At 41.9% G+C, this 15114-nt stretch overlaps 1 long non-coding RNA gene across 2 annotated transcripts in view; it reads right to left on the bottom strand.

Moving 5' to 3' along the window:
• The window catches only part of LOC106007169, a 144423-nt gene that overhangs the window by 59780 nt on the left and 69529 nt on the right, over nucleotides 1-15114 (bottom strand). The window contains exon 2 of one of the 2 annotated variants that reach the window (XR_006607721.1): nucleotides 9527-9631. The exons of the other annotated variant lie outside the window; for it this stretch is intronic. This is a non-coding gene — a long non-coding RNA (uncharacterized LOC106007169). The remainder of the gene's footprint in view (nucleotides 1-9526; nucleotides 9632-15114) is intronic. 2 annotated transcript variants of the gene reach the window in all.

Here is a 15114-nt window from a genome sequence, read left to right as displayed (position 1 = left end):
CCCATCCATATTAGGCACAAATAGCCCCTGACTCAGAAGGCATGTGGCCACTCCTTCTTTCCCTGACTTCCAGGATCCCTTCCTCCTGTCTCTCCAGCCACTACTTTTCAGACTCCTCTGCAGGATCCTTTTCATAGTTGTAGGCTTTATGATTGAGAGTTTTTTGGTTTTTGTTTTAATTGAGGTGATATTCACATCACTTAAAATTTACCATTTAATTCCAGTCTTTAAACATGAGATAGCCTCTGGAATTTTTTCTTCTTCCCCTCTATTTTTTTTTCCATAGAGGACCTCATCTGTTCCTTTCATTTCAAATGCCTTCTATTTGTGTGCCCCTCGCCACTTACACGTGCAGCCTGAAATTCTCCTAGGTCCAGACACCAATAGCCTCTACACATGGATATTTAACCAGGACTTGAAACATGCTATTTTTCCCTAAAACTTGTTTCTCCTGAAATATTCCTATGGCACCAACATCCACCCAACTGCTACACTAGAAAACTTTGTAGATTTTCTGGATGCTTCCTATTTCCTCACAGTTCATGTCAAGTTTACAAACCAAATAGCTCTCTGATTCATCCATGTCTTTCCATTTCTACCAAAGACACTCTGAATTCTCACCTTGCAAGATGTTCTCTACTGTTGTTCCCACATCCAGTGGCCTCACCCCCACCAAGTCAACTCTCCACATAGAGAGTGTGGACCAAGAGTGGATCAGCCTCCCGGACCAAGTCAGGCCTCCAAGTATAAGCTTTCATAGCTTCCTCAACATCTTTTTTTCTTTTTTTAGAAGTAAAGCATTTTTTTAAAGATTTATTTACTTGTTTGAGAGAGAGAGAGAGAGAAATAGAAAGAGAGAGAGAAGGTGGGGTAGGGGCAGAGGGTGAGAATCTCTAAGGAGACTCCCTGTTGAGTGTGGAGCCTGATGTGGGGTCCAATCCCATGACCAATAAGATCATGACTTGAGCCAAGAGTCGGATGTTCAACTGACCAAGCCATCTGGGCATCCCTCAACATCTTATTTTTTTTTTACTATTGAAACTAATTAGTCGAAATTAGTTCTTTTTTAAGATTTTATTTATTTATTTGACAGAGAGAACATAAGCAGGGGAGCAGCAGGCAGAGGAAGAAGCAGGCTCCCCAATGAGCAGGGAGCCTGATGTGGGACTCGATCCCCAAACCCTGAGATCATGACCTGAGCCAAAGGCAGAAGTTTAACTGACTGAGCCACCCAGGCACTCTGCCATGATTAGTTTTAATTCTCCTTTTACCCAGGAGAATGTAAACTCCATGAGAGCAAAAAAGAGTATTGGCCTTTGTTTTCTGTTGTTTGCCCAATGTCTAATAAGATTTCTTAATAAATACTTGCTCAAAATGTTGAGCAAATGTATATCCTTCTTCAGCTTATTTTACAATTTAGCAAACAGCACCAATCACAAGCAGCCAGTTATGGGAACAAAAGCCATGAATGTCATCCTTGATACAACTTTTTCTCTCATTCCTTACCCCTAAGCCATCATAGAGGCTTTTATATTTTACCTCAAAAAAAAAAATTATACCTGGGGCACCTGGGTGGCTCAGTGGGTTAAGCCTCTGCCTTCAGCTCAGGTCATGATCTCAGGTCCTGGGATCAAGCCCCAGGTCAGGCTCTCTGCTCAGCAGGGAGCCTGCTTCCCACCCCCAAACCCCTGGCCTGCCTCTCTGTCTACTTGTGATCTCTCTCTCTGTCAAATAAATAAATAAAATATTTTTTAAAAAATTATACCTGAAGTCTAACTACAGCTGACCATCTTGACAGTCATTATCAGACTCTCTTCTGGATTTCCCAAATAGTTAATTAATCCAGTTCTCTTCTTGCCACGCTCCACACCACCCTCTGTTCAACAGACAAGTGTGTCACTGCCTCTTTCCATCCATGAATAGTCTCCCACTGCTCCTGGGAGAAAAGTCATGATCCTCAGAAGACACACAAGGTTCAACCTCACTAGCCTCGTCCAGAGTGTATTTTTTGTTCCCTTTGCTTTTTCTCAGTACTGTAGATGTGCAGCCATTCCAGGCCTCTCAGAATCCTCAAGATCCTCCCACACACTGGTGACTCCATCTGAAGGGCTCCCCTCCCGACACCTTTACCTGTTTCCTGTTCATCCTTCAGGTCACAGCTGAAATGCCACACTTCCTTCAGGAGGTCTTTCTCATCTTCCCAGGTCAGGTAAATAAGATCGTCAGACACTCATAAGCCCCTGTACTTTCCCTTTTCTACATTTACCACAACTATCTTCAAATAGTTCACTCACTTCTGCATTTATTTTATCCCTTTCTCTTACCCTAAAATGGAATCCCGTTCCCACTGAAGCGCTATAGTTCATTGGTTAGGAGCACAGGCTCGAGAGCCAGACCTCTGAATCTGAACACCACTTACGCCATTACTGGTGAGGTGACCTCCACCAACTTCCTCCAATTTTCCCTTTCTCAGTTTTCTTATGTGTAAAATGAATTAATGTGTAATGATATCTTTCTCATAGTGCTGTGTGGATTCAAGGAGCTAATTCATCTAAATCTAATAGGATATGCCTAATATTAATATAGCAAATGCTAGGATTGCCTGGGTGGCTCAGTTGATTAAGTGTCTGCCTTCAGCTCAAGTCATGATCCCAGGGTCCTGGGACTTAGCCCTGCATCAGGCTCCCTGCTCAGCAGGGTGTCCTCTTCTCCCTCTGCGTTCCACTCCCTCTGCTTTGTGCGTGCTCTCTCCCTGACAAATAAATAAAATCTTTAAGAAATATGTGGAAAATTCTCAAAAATACTAGCAATTAAAAAAACTATTACTTGTAGTAACAAGAAATACAGGGGATTTAACTCCAACGTATAGTAGTCACTCATTAAATATGAGGACTACTGTGAATAAGAATAGATCTCGAAGACCTGAAGAATGATATCCATGAGAAACAACAGCAAAAACAGCAACAACAAAAGCAATTAAAAATATGTATCTGTATAAAATCCAAAAATAAATACATAAAATGACTTATCTGAAAAAAAAAATTACCAAACATAATGAGGGACATAAAATAAAGGTTTGAACAAATGAAGAAACGAGCCCTGTTGGAGGATTCAGTATTGTATAGGTATCAATTAGCAGGAGATAAAATGTATAAAAATCTATAGGCAAAAAACATGAATTGGGTAATGGAATACCATGATAAACATAGATCACTTGCTAAGGGAGATGAGTGCAGAATTCTTCACGATGGTTAGAACCCCTGAAAAGAGTAAAGAGTTCTAACAGAACAGGGACAGAACAGCATTTTGGGATAAAAGCAGAGAGAGAGTGGGAAATGCAATAGAACCAGAGTTCTAAGCTAGAAAGTTTTTAAAGGTCATTAACTCAGCCAGTGAGAAATAGGGAACCTAAGGACAAGTATCTTAAACACAAAGGATATTTACTGTTGTGCGTAAGGAGAAATCCTGAAAAAGGAAGTCCCCAGCTAAACGCTGTCAAGGCCATAGAAGGCTTCCCTACCACTTTCTTGACATTGTCCACATGGTCTGAGGATGGCTGCAGTCCTTCCAAACATCAAGCTCTTCCAATATCAGAAAAGGTGGGAAGAAAGGGGCATTTTTTTTTTCAAACATTCCTTCTTCTTATGAGAAGAAAACCTTACCCACAAACCCCCCAGTGAATTACCACTTGTGTTCCATTGCTCAGAACTGTTCATGTGCTGTTCTATTTTCTGTTGCTACATAACCAAGCACCCCAAAACATGGTAGTATAGAACAAAAATCATTTCCTTTTACTTTCAGATTCTGTGGATCAAGAGCTGTGACAGGCATAGCTCCATGGCATATGGCACCGAGCTTGGAAAACCATCATGGCTGGGGATGCTCTGAAGAGCTAGTGTCTCACTTGGAAGCTTCTGCACTCCCCTGCCTGACACCTGGGCTGGAAAGACTCAAAGTTTGGGCTCAGCTGGGAGTGTTAACCAGCTCAACCAAGTGTACCTTCCCTATGGGACTTGAGTGTCTTCGCTGCATAATGGAGGAATTCTAAGAGGGAGATAAGGCGTGAATAAAATTTAACAAGAGAACTGAATGTAGGCTACATGGTCTTTGACCTAACTGCAGAAGTTACATAATGTCACTACCTCCAAATCCTACTTGTTGAAGTGGTCACAACTCCCCATCGACAAGAGGAGAGAACAAAAACCCTACCACTTCGTGGGAGACATGTCAAGGAATTTGAACTTACTTTCTATCTAGATCAATCCCTAAATCCTGATAGGTTTGGTTTCACAAAAAAAAGCATCTTGAGTCATTGAATCTGCCCCGCACACCACCACCAACTCAAGACATCAACCTCCTTTTCAAATACCATTACCTGACTCACCAACCTGCCTTCAATGACAGGGATTGCCTTCTCTTCCTAAGATAATCACTTCATATTTGGACAGTTGCTTTACAGAATCAGTCCACATCCCAGCAAATAATTTTGTCTCATGTTAGGCCTCTCTGGTCTGAGCTGAGGATGGGAAATGGGAAAATGTAGAAAGGTGAGATAAAATGATGGGCTGATGCATTAGGGTCATCAGATCATTAAAGGGTTTAGACACATTCAAGAATTGTGGTTTAGTGGCTTGTAGGGTCCTTTGTCTTTGTCAAAACCACAGGGTCCAGTGACCAGACACATTTTAAATAAATCAGTCTGGATTTTATTCACTTACCATCAGCACCACATTTATGATGCTGCCTTTGAAAAGGCCATCAGTCCCTCCTGGAATCTGCTCAGTGCAAGGAGCTGTCAGATTTCCTAGCAAAGTCTGGATCAGGAGGGGGAGACACACCAGTTGTAAGTTTCACTCCTTCTCAGTTTTCCTTCTAAGTGATTTCTCATGCATTTGAAGATGTGGACGTAAGAGCAGAGTCTTTCCTGGCTATCCTGCAGGCGACTCTTACTGCACGCATCCTAAGCAGAATTCATTATCTCCATCACTGAAACTTGCTCAGAATTCTGTTTTTAATCACAGTCAGAAGCACCGCTTTCTAGCTGGCAGTTAGCCAGAAATTCTGGAGGAGTTCTTAAATTCTCCCTCTCTTCTTACCTGCTGACATTTAGTCTTTCACTCAGTCCTATCCAGACTGCTTCATCAATGTTCCTTCTCCATCTCTGTTGTTACTGGTGGGCTCACAACACCACTGTCTCCTTGTAAGCCTCTTGCTACCTCATGTCTGGTCTCCCTCCTCCAGGCCTGCCCCTCCATCCTGCTGTCAGAGGAATCCAAGGTCATGGCTTCCCCCACAGACCTCTGCCAACCCCCCAACCCCATGCCTACAGGATTAAGCACCAACTTTTTAACTCTTTCCACAAAACCCTTGATGTATGGTCGGCCCACAACCTATATCACCAGTCTCTTCTCCTGACACCCCCCCCCAACTCATGGGCCTTCTCACCATTTAACAAATATGCCAGATTTCCAATTAGTTAAGGTGTTTATTATCTCGGCCTGCAAATATGCATTACCTCTACTTTGAATAAAGCTACATGCTTACAGATCTCACTTAAATATCACCATCTTTGCTTTAATTATTGTTATAATAACTATATTCAAAATTTATTGAGCACGTACTGTTGCCCAGCCCATGCACTAAGCGTCATATGTAGATTGTCTCATTTAATATTTATAGCAACACTGTGCATTATGCAGATGAGAGGCTGAGACTTGGTCAGGTTTGCTTGCTCAGGTTTACACAGCTGGAATCCTGAAGCAAGTGCTCAGAACCACTGCCAACCCCACCAGAGGCAAATCCAGGCAGTGCTTCCTGATGATCTTGGCCATGAATGTCTACACCTCTGCTACCACCCCTAGCATGAAGTAAATACACCTGATTCATCTTGTTTGGATATTGGTTTAAACAAATAATGGTTCAGAAACACATATATTTATGGAACAATCTGGAAAACTTGAATACTAATTGTATATTTGATGATACAAAGGAATTACTATTCACTACTGGTACTGTGGTTATGTTGTTAAAAGTCACTGCCAGGGGCACCTGGGTGGCTCAGTGGGTTAAAGCCTCTGCCTTCAGCCCGGGTCATGATCCCAGGGTCCTGGGATGGAGCCCCACATTGGGCTCTCTGCTCAGCGGGGAGCCTGCTTCCCTTCCTCTCTCTCTCTGCCTACCTCTTTGTCTACTTGTGATCTCTGTCAAATAGAAAAATAAAATCTTTAAAAAAAAAAGTCACTGCCACATAGAGATATATTAGACTATTTAGAGATGAGATGATATGAAGTCATGGTTGCCTGAAGGGACAGTCTGCAGGGGTAGATAGATAACACCTGCTGGCATTATCATGATAACTATTGAAAATAGAAGATGTGTACATGGACTTTCATACAATTATTTATTCTACTCTGTGTATGTCTGGAATTCTCTATAGTAAAAATAATCTGTAGATTTCCTCAAATCCAATGAGCGTATATGTTCATCCCCCTGCTTTTCGACCAATAGAAAGTAGAGGGCATTTGAGTCTTAGCTTTGAATCTGCAGCAATCACAGAGTAGAAACTCAGCTAATGTTTCTTGAGTGATGAGGTAGTAACTGTGCAGTCACTTTCAAAGGCACAACACAGAGTTGCCTATCCTCCAGATTCTCCAACCATGGACCAACGACACCATGGCCACCAGCATTATGGATGGGCCGTCTGGAAGACCAGAGACCAGCTGCTAGGGTTGGAAGTGCTGCTCCTGTCTCAGTTTCCTTAAGTCTAATCTATATCCACACTGATCTGGTTCATCTTGAGTTCCTGCATTATAACCCTTAGAAGCCAATTTGGCTATTGTGTGATACCTGGTACCCTCGGGCCCAGCAGCTTACACTGCTCCAAATGGCTCTCCTTGCTTTTGTGACTAAGTCCCCAGTTCCCAGCCAGGCCCAGCTGACCCCACAGTTGGATGAGAAAGGGAGTTGGCTTTAACCCTTAAAATGTGATGGCTAGCCTACTCCCAAGAGTTTGGTTTGACCATGGGTCCTGTTCTGGATGGGAGTAACTTGAGACTGGACACGTTTTCTTTAGAGTGACACAAATTTGTGAGCAGAAGGCAGAGACCTCATTTCAGAGAAGAATGGACTCACTCAATACTTCTGGCCCCCACTCTCTCCCTGGAGGTACTTCTATCAGATGGCCAGAGCCTGCCTATCTGGTGTGTGGACCTTCCAAGATGGAGGTTGCCTGGGGAATGTAAGGCAGCTTGAGCATTTCTCTAGCTGTGACAGGTCAGGCTTTTGCTATGTTCAAGTCACGATGCTCCGCGGTCACCAACAGCTTCCCCGGAGAGTGAGGTGAGGCACTCCCTGCTTGGGGAGGAAGGGGAGACAGGGTGGGGCCGTACTGGGCAGACTTGCTGGGGTCAGAGAGTGAGGTATTACTATAGTCCATCAGTCTCTGGGTGCCTCACAACAACCCCCAGAACAGAAAGAGTCAGCCTCATGGAGAGGAAAGCACAGCAAATCAAGAAACACTGGAATCTGGTGCACAAGCCCCACAGGCAAGATATTTGCAGGGGCTTCCACTGTTTGAGGCACCATCTTCCTGGATGCTGGGTAAAGAACATAGGCTCCAGCTGTATCTGGTCCAAATCTTCCTCTGAGAGAGAGAGGTAGCAGCTCAGAACTGCCTCAAGTAGCGGCATGTGCAGGGCAGGATGTTCTAGAAAGAATGTGATGCAGAGTGGTGAGGTAGAGGCTGTGGGCAGCACCAGGTCCTTTCAGGAATGAAGGATTTATTCTCCCAACTACTGGGGGCACTACCACCCAATTCCCTCAGCTGTCCTCTTCAGGGAGGGGCTCAGAGGAAGGAAGCCTTCTTGCCCAGGCCATGCCCCCCTCCCAGAGCAGCTCGTATCCAATAATGATGCACACAGCAGTATCAGGGCTTAGCTCTATCTCCCCAAATGGGATCAGCTCTGAAGACTCATCCCACCTTCTGATCTCTTTGTAGAGTCATCTGAGGTTTCCACTGAGACTCTAACACAGATCAACACACCCATCTAACCAATCCTGCTTCCCTCCCTACTTCCCTTCCCTGCCCTGCCCTCTCCTTGTCTCTCTTTGCCTTCACTTTTCTCCCTTCACTTCCCTTTTTCCAGGTGCTGATCCCAAAGCACTCCTTAATAAGCCTTCTGAGTTCAGTGGTCCCACTCTACATGTCACCCTGTCCCCTGTGTGCCAAAGACTGTGAACAGAGCAGGTGACATAGAGAAGGTAAGATGCAGTCCTCACCTTTCTAGAAGCTCACAGGAACCCACATCTGTACGGGCTTGACTGTTTGGTGCAGAATGCAGCATGACGGCTAAGAGTAAAGCTTTAGAGCGAGACAGACTTGGTCTCAAATACCATCTCTGCCATTTACTAGCTGTGTAATTTTGAAAAAGTCATTTAACCTTTCTAGGCTTCAATTTCCTCAACTGCAAAATGTCAATAATAACACCAGCTGAACTGGTTGTCATAGGGATTAAATGAGATGTGTGTATAAAAAGAGTTTATTATAGCGATTGGCCGTATAAACAATGCTACACATCCAAAAATTGAAGTACGCTAAGAAGAAAACCATGTAGACAAGGGAGGTTTCCGTCTATCAGAAACAGAAAAGAAAGGCTTCCCAGAGGCTGTGAAGGCTGACCATTTGTTTTTGCAGACACATAGGGGAGAACATGGTGGGGATTCTGGGCTAAAATGCCTGTGGGTAGTCCATGACACAGCTTCTCTCAATCTGCTATTAAAACCCAGGATGGTACAGAAAAGCTGCAAAAATATGTAATATGTTCCAGGCATCAACCAGTCTAAGAGGAAGCGCCAATACACACACTTGGCAGCAACAGAGTCGCGAGCATCATCAGAGGGCCAGCCCAGCATACTCTGCCCTCCCTCAGCCTGGAAAGATTCCTGGGGGTGAAAGAGAAAAGAAGACCCATCACTTAGAAAGTACTCAGCTCCAAGTGACAAGAAACCCCACTGAATGCCTTCAAGCCTAAGGAAATGTGTTCTCATGAGACAGCAGTCCACACATGGGGCCCGAGTCCTTATTCTGTGGGGCCCCTGGCTTTGCCTCCTCCCTGTCTTGGTGTGGCTCTCAAGAGGCCTCGCCGGGGCTACAAGACAGCTTTACCAACTCCACATGTCACATCCAGACATGACAGAGTCTGGACACAGGAAAGGCACTGTTTCTTCCTCATACTTCTTTAAGAAAGGAAGGAAGAAAGGAAGGAAGGAAAGAAGTCAGTCTTTCCTGGGAATCCCCTACATCTGGGCAGAACCACTGATAGTAGTAACTTACCGTGTGTGTGTGTGTGTGTGTGTGTGTGCGCGTGTGTGTGTGTGTGTGTGCATGTGTGTGATACATATAGTAAGTTTTCCCCTTACCTTTCCACATCTTCATGTGCTGAGTTAGCCCATTCTTTTTTAACGTCTGTATAGGCCTTCACTGGGGGAGTGAAACAAAAATGACTAATATAGACAAACTAAAACCCACCTTTCTGGGGCAGAGGATTGGATCCATCTTCCCTAAAACACTGACTTCAGGCAGAGGGCTAACACACTCACAAAATCAGGCATCAGTGAATCAGGAAGCCAGTGGCTTAAAAACAAACAAACAAACAAACAAACTAGGTCAGTATACAAAAGCTAGCAACGTAAGGAGGAAATGTTACATAAGATGTGTAAGTTACCAGTTACCTAAAACACAAACAAAACTCTCTTTGCGTGTGTGTGTGTCTCCATAGTAAAGGATGGAGAAAAGCCTCGAATGTCAAGCAAAGGAGTTCAGTCTTGAAGAATCATAAAATAAGAAGGAGACCACTAAAGCAAAGCTTTCAAACAGTTGCTGGGAAAAGTCGTACAGGATAAACTGAGATAATCAGGCTTGAGTCAGGGCAACAGAAGGTTGTAAGGGCACATACGGTTGTAGCGAGGCTCGATGAGACATGACAGGAATAGGTAAGAATTTTCAGAGGAGAGATCTCACGTGATTTGGTGACTGTGTATATATAACCAGAAAAAAACCTGACATTATTATAATAATAACTAACATTAATTGAAAGTGCTTACTTTATGCCTGATAGCACAAAGTAAGCTGGAAGCTGACAGATGACAGATAGATAGATGCTCATTCAAATCTTTCACTTATTTCTAGGTGATAAGTACCATTTTGGTGCCCATTTTACAAATAAGGAGACTGAGGCACAAAAAAATTAAGCCACTTGCTCAAGGTCACGGTTAAGACATCAAGTTAGGGGGTCATGTTCCTTGAGCTGGAGTATTTGCAAATTGAGGGATTTGTCCTTGAAGGGAAGAGGGGAGAAAAGAGCACAGCCCTCAAAGGACACCCTTAGCAAGTGCCTAGAAGTTTTGTTTATTCATTTATTCCTTGACGTATTTGTTCTTTATAGCTTAAATATTCTTAAACCTATATCTACGTTCTGCTTCCCAACAGTCTGTCTTTCTGGGGTGCACGCAATGCGAACTTCAGAGTGAATTTTCAAGTGTGATCCTTTTTAAGCCTCTGCTGTGGTCTAAATCAGTTTCTCCTTCATGTCCCTGTCAGCCCCTCTCCACAGTACAAGTCCTCTGTGTTTCAGGCCTTGAGGCTTGTTTTGCTCCCTGTGAATGGTGAATGCTGTTTCCCTTGGGCTCTCAAAGCCTCTCAGGGGAGCCAGGCTGCTTCTCTCCCAAGGCCACTCAAGGACTTCTTACCAGTATCAAGGTAACGTGGTTACCCCATCATCTTGAGTACATGGACCCAGACTTCTTAGAGCTATAACAGAAACAGCACCTGGCCTCCTGCTCCCCATTTCTCATTGCCCTACCCCCATCCTCACTCCCACTGCCCACTTCCCAAGCCCCATCCTACTACCTTTCACTTCCCATCCCTACTCCCCACCTCCAAGGCCCCACCCTCCCTTGCTCTGAGAGGAGTCTTGGTAGAGCCAGCCAAAGGAACGTTCCATGATAGCCATTTCAACTACTTCCTTACTAATGGCCTTTGCCGTATCACACCTTCAAGGCAAGAGCCCAGCCTACCAGGGCCTGGGTGCCTCTGAAGGAATCCCACAGGCACAAAGAGCTGACAAAACCACACACTTATGGACAATACCACTCCAGAGTCCTTGGTACTCCCTGGCTCCCCTGTTCCCTAATTTAAAATGCAGAGGAGAAAACCAAAGTAAAATTCAGTGGCAAAGTCTTTAAATATAAATGTGACTGCTATTGAAAATGAAGAGCATAACTGAGATGATTATTAACTTAAGGAGGTTTTTAAGAAACCAAAGGAAATCAAGAAAAAATAATAAACCCAAAAAAGGAAAATATTTTTTCTTATTACTTAGGGGAAGGAGAGAATCTAAACAAAGCCAAGAGATTCTATTTGGGACAAGTAATAAGAGAGGTACATTTCAGGAAAATTAAATCAAAACAAAACATATATTTAAAAAAAAAGCTAAGAAAAAAAATAAAATTAAATTTAAAAAAAACATATATATAAGTAACCAAAATTACAAATGAGAAATAAGATGCAATTACATAAGAAGGATACTTATAAGTTATATATAAATATTTAAGTCTATGCTAGCAAAGTTGAGAAATACCAACATTTAATGAGTTTCCAGGAAATAAATAAATTACCAAAATAATCCAAGAAAAGTGGATATCCTGAATGGATCATTAACTGTGTAAGAAACTGAGTAAAGAATGAGTCCTAAACAGACTTTGAAGTCATATTTCAAATTTTCTTTTCCAAATAAATTAATTCCCCTGTTATTTAAACTATTCTGCAATTAGACATGTTAGAAAGCTAGCACAACTCAGATACCAAAATCAGATAAACACAGTTCATCGAAAGAAATCATAGAATAGTTGGTCATCCTAAATTCAAAATTAAGTACTAAGAAATTCTAGCTGTACAAAGAGAAAGATGGCATGAACAAGTAAAATTTGCTACCTATATGATCTGGTACATAAAGTAGAATGTTTTACCAAGATGTTTGCAAATTCCCTGACACTGCTTCTATAGAGGGTGGGATCTGTGTTCCCATCCTCTGAACCTGGTCCTTTGTGTCAACCTCAACAAGTAGACTGTAGCAGAATGAGGTGTCATGACTTCTTGCTGAGTTTGAAAAGGTGGGGCATATTTGGTGGTTTCTCATGGCATACTCACTATGGAAACTTCCAGAAGTCTGGTGACTCTGGCCCCCAAATGGAGAGACCACACAGAATCAGAGAGGCCCACAGAGGCCCAGATGCTCCAGCCCCTGCAGTCTGAATGTTTCCAGCCCAAGCACTAGACACTGGAGGAAGAAAGCCTTCAGGATGTTGGCTCCAGCCCAGCCTCTGCCTGACTGCAGACGCACGAGTTAGCCCAGGCTGGAACTGCCTCTCTGAGCCTGTCCAACTCCCAGGTTCATAAGGAAAATAAATGGGGGTTCTTGCTTGAAGCCAATGCTTTTGAGAATTTTGTTACACAGCAATAAACAACTAGGACATATCTAATCATTAAACTTAATCAATTAATATAATAATATGATAATATTCATATGTGACCCCTGCAATGGCATTTGATAAAATCAAATATCCATTCCTTATTAAAAACCCTTGGCAAGGGAGGAAAAGAGAGTCCCTGGGGGTGCCTGCGTGGCTCAGTTGGTTAAGCATCTGCCTTTAGCTTGGGTCCTGATTCCAGGATCCTGGGATCAAGTCCCACATCAGGCTCCCTGCTCAGTGGAGAACTTGCTTCCCCCTCTCCCTCAGCTACTCTCCCCACTTCTGCTCTCTCTCTCTCAAATAAATTTCTTAAATTTTAAAAATGAGAGTCCCAGAACACTCGTGCTCGCTCGCTCTCTCTCTCTCTCTCTCTCTCTCTCAATTTCTCTCTCTCTTTCTCAAATAAACAAATAAAAATTTTTTAAAAAGTAAAAAAAAAGAGAATGTTCCTGAACACAATCCCAAATCTCTGACCAAAATATGAACCAACATTGTGCACACTATGAACCACTATAGACATTCAACTCTGAAGCAGGAAAATAAGATCAAAATTATACAACAGTGTTCTGGACATTCAAGCCAATATCCTAATAAGGGAAAAATAAATAGGAGATGTAAATATCAATAAGGAGAGCAAATTATCAACATCCATAGATTATATGTTGTCTACCTTGAAAACATAAAGAAATGAAAATATTATGAAAAAAGGACTGAGTCACAATTATGAACATGAATTATGAATTATGTGTGTGTGGGTCTGCCAAAACTTAGTTAAGCAATCCCTCACTGTGTTGTGCTTATCTGAGGACTTCTGCCTTAACACCAAATAAACTAGACCAAGATTTGAGATTGTCGCTTGTACGAAACCGCTGAGGGGATGGAAGAACCCAACAAATAAAGGTCCCTAAATTTATGGGTATCCACACTCCCTAGAAAGCAGCAGAAAATTACAGGGGGTGAGGGAAGAGAAGAAATAGCTCAGGCTGATAGTGGGTGTAGCAGAGTACTTGGACCCTGGAGTTAGCCTGCCTGAGTGCAGGTCCTACCTCCCCACTCACTCTCCCTACTGGCCTTAGGCACATTTTTAAATATGAGGCCTCAGTTTCCTTAATAGCAAAGTGAAGGCATTAACCATGACACCAAATGCATATGGTTGTGATAAAAATTAAGTTGTTCTCTATACATTAAGTATTCAGAACAGTTCCTGGCAAATAATAAGCAATAGCCATTATTAGGATAAATTCTTGGGCTAAGGTCCCCATTGGACTCAAAGAAGTAGGTCATTGTTTTGCCCGAGTAATGAACACTAGTGACTTTAGAATTAAAAATAACGGTGCATGTATCCATTAAAATTTAAAATACATATAACCTATGCTTAGGCATCTTTACTTTTAAGAAATTAACCTAGAGATATGCATGTATGTTTGCAAAATCTGTAGATACAAAGTTATTTACTATGGCATTGTTTGGAATAATCAAGTCCAACCTAAAATGTCCATTAATAGGGGATTCATTTACTACATTATACAGCATGTGCATAAAATAGAATATGTTACAGCCATTAAAAGTAAGAAGAAATATCTTTATTCTTAATACATGGAAGGAACTCTAAATTACATTGATTGTTTTTAAAGTTTCAGAATGGCATGCATAGTATCCTATCCTTTGGTAAAAGTTATAAATATATGTGTACCTATATATGTGAATTTACATATTATAATTCACATAAAATTCACATACTATAATTTACATACATTTATGTGTACATATACAGATATACATATGTAACTCTATTTATTCCCATATATATGCACAGAGATATAATTCAGTTTACATCTACATCCAGCCTCTCTGGAGTATACACTAATAATAGGCAAATGGTTGCCTCCTGGGAGGTAAGCTGGTTGGCAGAAGTGTGGAAAGGAGTCTTATTTTTTACCATGTATCTTTTTGCTCATTTTGAATTTTGAGCCTATATTATATTAGAATAACTATTCTTTTTTTTTTTTTTTTTTTATGATTGTGTTTTTTTTTTTTTAATTTTTTATTTTTTATAAACATATATTTTTATCCCCAGGGGTACAGGTCTGTGAATCACCAGGTTTACACACTTCACAGCACTCACCAAAGCACATACCCTCCCCAATGTCCATAATCCCACCCCCTCTTAAAAACATATAAAGGAACTAAAGAAAATCACTAAGTTTAGCCCCATTGGTAAAACCAAAGAAAATATAAAATTACAAAATAATATTTGCCTATACAAAGGGCAAAGTCCTCTTGATTTATTTTGTTTTAAGATCAATGGTTTGCTCTTTGTGCTCACAAAGTGGCAGAGAATGAGAACCCTCCTAGGACCCTAGTGGTAGCGCATCACCACAACATTTGGTAAGGCAATGAATTCACAGTTCTACCTGGTTAACCCACTTGTAGAAACCTCTGCCTAAGGAGTTAACCAAAGTCAGGGGCAAAGATTTATGTGCACATATACATCTATAAGAATAAATGCACAATATTTGAAATAATGTTTTTGAACTATATATAACAAAATAGATATCATGCTTTGGGGTTTTTAATAACAGTAAT

Source organism: Mustela putorius, unplaced genomic scaffold (genome assembly GCF_011764305.1).
Source record: "Mustela putorius furo isolate JIRA1106 unplaced genomic scaffold, ASM1176430v1.1 tig00000698_pilon_pilon_pilon, whole genome shotgun sequence".
Classification (NCBI taxonomy): domain Eukaryota; kingdom Metazoa; phylum Chordata; class Mammalia; order Carnivora; family Mustelidae; genus Mustela; species Mustela putorius.
Note: the sequence above shows the minus strand (reverse complement) of the source record. Positions and strands in the feature narration are given on the sequence as shown.